A 7,412-nucleotide genomic window follows, 5' to 3' on the forward strand; every position below is an offset into this window, starting at 1 on the left:
GCAGCATTTTGTTAAAATTGATAACGGGAAAAGGGTCGAATGCAAAGTTTGCAAGTAACAGTTTTGCTTTCCACAGCTCGACGACAAAAATAACATCATCTAAAAGCGGTAAGCTATCTTGTCTGCGTTAGGTTGCCCTGTCTGTTTTGAGTAACGTTAGGCTATATGAACATTTCAGAATTGGCATATCAGTTATGCACTTTATTTCGTTTCTGCTCTTGATCTGGTTTGTTTATTAAATATTCTATTTTTTTATTAAAGTGGATGTGCCTTTTGTGTTTATTAAGAGTAAAAGCTTTAAGTTGTTGGTATCACCATTCAGTGCTGGCTTGATTTGTACAGTTGGTTTGATCACATCATTAGAAACAAGTGTGACCAATTTTGAACCTTTGTGCATAACGGTTCTGTGATGTAGTTGTTTAACCTTTGCCTCTTATGTTTACAGAGTTGCAACACAAGTGCATCACAGTGCGAATGTGATTAGAGTTATGCAAAAAAGAGTGCATGAGATTTGCAAATAGTGTCTAACTGCTTGAACTTGTTTAAGATTTTACAGAAAGAGTGACTTATTCGACAAACGGGATTAGGCCTTTGAGAATTTGGTTCAGAGTATGGGGTTCATTGTCTTAGCGATTGTGTAAAATTGTTTTAAACCTGTGACATTTGTATTGCTAGCACAAAACAACCAGTTGAGCTACAACTAAGAGCTCCATTACGCCTCCTAACCTATGCAAGAGCTACCTCTAAGAAATACTATTTTCCTCTAAGCGAGCAAAGAGACAGGTGTTGATGTTAAGACGTTTTACACAGACACACACACCTGACCTGAGGATAGATTCTTGGCACAGACTGGTTGTGAGCATGAGTGAGTTTGAAGAGTTTGAAGTGTCGCATTTGGGTGCATCATTGCTATGGCATGCCTTTAATACACTCTTACAACATAACCAATAAAAAGAAGTCACCATGCTTATTCATGATTTGCGTGTTTGGGACTGTCTCAGCAATTTTTTTAGTACAACTTCCTCATTGTATATAGTTTAACATAACTAAAAAACTGAGATTCTTCTATCATTGATAGTCTGGTTTTTAAACTTTCTTCGTCTTCTTGAACCATAACTGTTTATATTTGGAGTATAACTCATACCACACGTTTGTGCTACGGATCTATTAAGGCTTGTTAAGGAGATGTCTATAATACTTTTCTAAATGATCTAACTGATAAAACAGATTAGAAGATATAATAGGCAAAAATAAAATCCCATAGAATTCCATTGACCAAAGCCATATCTATGGGCGGAATTTGAGATTTGGTAAGCAACAGGAATCGACAGTCTTTAATTACTTAGTGTGACATTCACCAACAACATATCAATCACGTTCGTGATACACCACCTTCCAGCTGTCAGCTGGACAATTAGGACCATGTAGTGTTGGTGTCGCACAGTGTACCATGGCTTTTACTCAAGATCTCACTGGAATCATATCATCATAAAATACTTATACAAAATCGTAAACCCAGCATAATGTATGCACTTGATGCACAGTTGCTTAGTTGATAGCGCTGTTTCCTCACAGCAAGAAAGTGTCCGGCCGAGTCCTGGCTGAGCGAGGAGGCCTTTCTGTGTGGATTTAGCATTTTTTGCATTTTTTCCTTATTTATGCATGGGTTTCCTCCGACGGTTTCCCCCACAATTCAAATACATGCAGGGCAGGTGAATTTGAGACCCTAGATTGAATTTGAATGTGTGTATTTCTGTGAGTGTTATCCATGCGATCCCTGCCTTTGGCTCCAGCATCCTTGCGACCCTACAAAGGAAAAGTGGTTTGGAGATTGGATGGATTGGATTAGAAGTTATTTGTGTTGTCTTTTCTTGTTTTAGTGTCTATACATTTCTAGGGGTCCTTCGGTGCCATATTCTTCTAATATATAGAAAGTTATAAATATAAAATTTCTTTTTGCATTGGTGCCTGCAACTACACTTTTTGTTGTCTAGTCAATTATCAGTTAAGTAGAATATAGTGTCCCTTCAGGGATGTCATGTTCCAATGTTTTGCCTTCAACATACTGCGGATAGTTTGAAGAATGCGGATAGCTTCCCCTTACCTTTAATCCCTTACACTCTCCTTTTCTCACTTTCTCACTTCCTCACTGATAAAGATGGAGTGAGTTTGTCTGGGACATGGACTCTTGGGGATCTCTGCCTGTGTTTGTTTAGTAGGCGGGGAGCTCAGCAGAGACTGTGTGTGTTTTTGTACTGCTCAACTTTTTCTGAGGTAATGCTGCCCTGATATGACCGCTGCCCTGATATGACCGCATGGGAGAGAGGGAGTGGGAATGTGACAGAGCAAAAGTGCAGCGTCTGCAGTGTCTCGTCTGGTTCTTTGAGTATATATTCATCTTTTTGCAGCCGGTTTGCTAATGCTATAGCTGATGTCACAGTCTGAAAACATCAGCTGGCAGGTCAGCTTGCCTTCTAGGGTATCCTTAGAGGAAGTTGGACGAGCCGTCGGCTGTTGTTGGAGTGTGAATTGGACATTTGTCTGAAGTAGTTGAGTTGAGGCTGGAGTTGAGGTCACTAGAAGTGGCTGCGGTCAGGGACACCTCGCTGGGAGAGGAAATGGAAATGCAGGGAGGCCTCGGGTCAACCGCTATGATTCCACATGCTGCATAGTTCGATTCCTGGAGGTTTGGGAGTAGGGGTGGGAATTTTAAGGAATGTAGCTACTGTGATTCTGATTCCTCTTAAAAATTCTGGTTCCTCGATGATTCCATTAACTATTCTTTTATTCAGTTGAGGGGTAAAGGAATTGCACCCATAGATTATACATGCCTTTCAAAAAAAAAATCTAGCAATATTACTGTCAACCATACTTTGGATGTAGTTTGTCTGTGAGTTTAGAAAGGAATAAATATCACAGAAGACAATTTCTTAAGCACTTGAAAGTGGATTGGTCTGGTTCTTTTATAGTGGAAAAGGGTTCTATAGATTATTAAAATGTTCTTCACAATAAGAAAAAAAAGGTTATTTTAGGAACTGGTCCCTGAAAGGTTCTTTGGGGAACAAAACATTGTTCTTCTACACCCTTTATTTTTAAGAGTGTAAGGTGGGTCATTTTTAAAGTGGTGTTTCTTCTGCATAAGCGAACATTGGAGAAGCATTAAATGGAAACAAACGTCAAGACTATCATTCGACTGCCGTATTTTATATGTTTTATTAATGGATCCAGTTCTTAATCCTCAACAATATTTAGGAAGAGTGCGCATGTCAGAATGACGTGTGTGTGTGCATTTATGTTCCTGGCTTGTCTTCTCCTAGTTCTTTAGTACTGACAGCACTCGCCTCCTGTCCACTTTGATATACTGATAACTCAACGTGACTCTGATGAATGTGGACAGAAATTGAATTATCCCAAGCTCTGGAACTTTTCTCCACTTTCGGTCTGCCTCTTATTAAAGATGGAGAGTCAGGCAATGCCAGTTATAGGGGTAGCATATGGATCGCTCCTCTAATTGACTGATAGTATCTATTGGCAGGCACACTGATTGGTCAATAAGATTGCATGGCAGAGTTTTCTGTCTAAGTCAGCAAGTTGACTTACACTGATTCTAAGCCATTCTATATCAAACAATTATATTTAGAACTTTGGCGTCCATTACAAGTAGCGAGAATCTTCTTCTGACGATTTAAATCTCTATGGCACTCGGGAAAGCTAATCCAAATGCTCTTTAAGCTGAATCTTGGAAAACGAAGAAACCTCAATGGAAGTAACTTTTGGAACAGCGCATTCCAGTGGGAATCTTTAGAATGGAGTCAACTCTATTGTGTGCAATGTACATTGGTTTTACAGTGTAATTATGTATTATGGCTAGAAAATTATTAAACAATATAGGGAATGAAGTTGTTCAGAATCTGGACAACACTACAAAATGGCTGACATCACTTTTAGTGCAGTATTTTGGGAAAAGGAATACAAGAAAGGCGTCTGTGGCAACCAGACACCATTGTATGACAGTATCATGCAACAACACTGGCATACTGCCTGACCTACTATACATATTTTTGCAATCAACAGCAAAGTCTGTAAGAACATAGTAGAACTATGCAAATTGAGAAGCAACAAAGCCTTGCTATAGACTGAGAAGTTGATTTTTGGCTGTCCGTTTCCCCATTTACAGATGAGGTTGTCTATGCGAGGGTAGCTGTAATGCAGTAAATGAATTGCTGTCAGAACTCAGAAGGAACATTGCTGGCATGTTTGGTTTAACGCTCTGTTTCTTACATTCTGTATTTCTTTCTTGTTCTCTACCTTGCTTTTTCGGTCTTGCTTGGTCTACTGCAGGCCGCAGAGCAGGAAAAGGCAGGTGTTTGACGCTAACGGTCGAACACTGTTTGCGTATGTGTGTACTGGATAAACAGGTTGAGGGGCAGAGGTGGAGGTGGGGTGTTTTTGGAGCGGGGGATGGGGAATGTTTTCCCTAAAACAATGAGTTTTCCGAGAGACTTAGCGCTGACTAGCTGAGTGTTAAAGCTGAGGGTGGGAGAGAAAGAAGAGGTTTTTTTTATTGTTCCGAGGTTCTGCCCAAATCAGCTTGGGGTTACAAGTCTTTATTGTGCTTGTTTCCCTTCAGTGACTTAGCTCACACACATACATACACTCTTTTCCTCATAACTAGCAGCCAGCCATTGTCATAGTTGTCTTTGTAATTACAGCTTGTTACAGTAGAAGAGAGCAGAGATGTGTCCGGCATGTTAGCTGACTTAGCTGTACTGCAGTGGTAAATCTCCTCAGAAGTTAGCGTCTCTAATAATCACTGTCACCTCAAAATGTCTTCTCACCCTAATTTTCATTGATTTCCCTGGCACTTTGAGAATTTACACAGAAGTTTAGATGTAAACAAAGATTGCCAGCTCTGTTTCAAAGACCTGCGAGTCAGAGAATATCCTAACTGAAACGATATTCCAATAGTGATCGAAGAAGAATGAAATTAGCATGTTGCTAAGCTAACTAAGTGTTTTTATTCATTCTTTTTGTATAATCTATTTCTTTTGCCTTGTTCATTGTCTTGGATAATCAATATTTATGTCTTCTTGTTCATTGTCTTCTTGGATGAATTTAACCATTCAATGAATTTAACTTACATGGCAGCCTTTGCGTCAGGACAGTATCTAAGATGTTGTAAAATGCTGTTTAGGTAGGCAGCTTGATAGATTTTGGAAAAAAAGCTCTGTTGTGATGTTGTTCCATGCGTCTTGTGTGGCTTTGATACAATCAAAGTACTTGACGTAATCATGCCAATGGGCGTCATACGTAGTTCATTATTAAATGGTTCGTAAATCATTTTTAGAGCCGAATGATTGTTTGGGGAAAAAGATAAGTTTGGTTTCCTAGCAGGTCTATAAATGGACCAATGAAACGCTCACCTGAGGCAGACAGAAATATATAGATATAAACGAGAAGCTGGGAGAGAGAAAGAGGGAGGTGTGCGGGTGGTGGGGGGTAGTGAGGGAGAGTTTAAGAGAAAGAGAGGTGATCTTGAGGCCAGGATTGGGCCAGACTTGTTGTAGCATGTTGGAGTGATACAGAGAACTGCTGCAGGGTAGCATGAACTCACTGGTCTCTCTCTCTCTCTCTCTCTCTCTCTCTCTCTCTCTCTCTCTCTCTCTCTCTCTCTCTCTCTCTCTCTCTCTCTCTCTCTCTCTCTCTCTCTAAAGTTACACTTTTGATAAAAGTAGTTGGCTACATGCTAAGTAGCTAACTACATTGATGCTATTTAGGAGACAATAGGTGCATCTCAATCCATTTTTATTTTAAATTGTGTGAGTAATGTGTTCACACTGAAAGTTCCAACAAGAAGTGCACTTTAAATACCCGGATGATGCACTTTTAACTAAACACAACTAATGCTGCCTTGACATGTTGTCGGAATTATCGTAAATACGAGTTTCCTAGTAGAAAATTGGAAATGAAGGCCCTCCCAAGTTGTATTTACTACTGGGAAACTGCAGAACATGATTTCACCAAGTGCAACATGTTCCTGGATCAACATTCCAACCAACCATTCACATTTTATGGACAGGTTTAAAGTTTATCAAGTTTAGGCTTAGAACCAGGGTTAGGTGCTTCTACATCAGAGTTATTCACATATCATTTCCTTCTGATTTTAGGGATATGGGTATGGTAAGGTTTAGGGATAGGGATATGGTTAGCATTACATTTTCAGACAGGAATGTTGTTCCAGGATCAACAAAATATGTTGACCCAGGAACACGTCTAACTCGGCAAAATCAGGACGTGCTGAGAATCTCTGAGATAATTTTCATACCCAAGTTTCCAAGTTAGGCAGGCAATAAACTTTAAACATGGCGGAAGGGAGAATTATTGCTGCTGTGAATGGTATTCTTTATTAGTTTTTTGTCTTTTTGTTAATGGTGCATATTTACCATTTGAAGCATATTATATGTTTTATACACAGCGAAAATAGCTTGTATTTGACCTAAATTCCAGAATTAGATCTAGATTGAGTGTTAAATGTTTATATGGGAAGCTAATATCTTTTGGCTTTAAGAAGATTTGCCTAATAAATTGGCAAGAATAAACCTGGTGACCATGATTCCTGTTCATTCCGATAACAAAGCACTTGAATGCAATGAGCTCGTAATCATGACTTCAGAATTGGGAAGTAGGAAAACACGTGAAGGCACCATAAATATGGAATGTTGGAATTATAATTTTTTTAAAAAAGGTGTAGCTGGTGACTAAAATTAACTGAACAATCATGTTTTCATTTTATGAACCGTCTAAAGGAACCGATTCGCTAAATAAAATGTTCAAACTAACTGTTTGGCTAAAATGAATCAGACAACTCAATGTTACTCATTTTTAAGAGAGCATGTTTGATTTTTTTTTTTTTTTTTTTTTTGTAATGTTATGCCTGATAACATAAGGCTGTGTGATACAATGCGACATAAAGATAGAGATCAAGATCAAGCGTTGTATCAAGCTACACACCAATTGTTGCGAAAACCTAATTTAACAGTGTTGCTACTTTAATAATGTTGCTACTTCACTAAGTCTTTCTTTCTTTCTTTCTTTCTTTCTTTCTTTCTTTCTTTCTTTCTTTCTTTCTTTCTTTCTTTCTTTCTTTCTTTCTTTCTTTCTTTCTTTCTTTCTTTCTTTCTTTCTTTCTTTCTTTCTTTCTTTCCTCTTCAAGTCATTTATAAAAATTCCTCACTGATGAAATTGTTCCTGTAATTGTTGGCTGGAAAAACAAAACAACGAAAAGTCCCACATTCCTGCAGAAGTTAGATAAATAAAGTTGGAAGGCTCAGATGTTAAAGGAGAGAGAACGTGTAATGCGTTTCACTTTCTACATGTATTAACTGCAGTGCATCAGTTTATCTCTTCTCCTG

Source organism: Rhinichthys klamathensis, unplaced genomic scaffold (assembly GCF_029890125.1).
Source record: "Rhinichthys klamathensis goyatoka isolate OS25496 unplaced genomic scaffold, OSU_Roscu_1.1 h1tg000176l_1, whole genome shotgun sequence".
In the NCBI taxonomy this organism is placed as follows: Eukaryota; Metazoa; Chordata; class Actinopteri; order Cypriniformes; family Leuciscidae; genus Rhinichthys; species Rhinichthys klamathensis.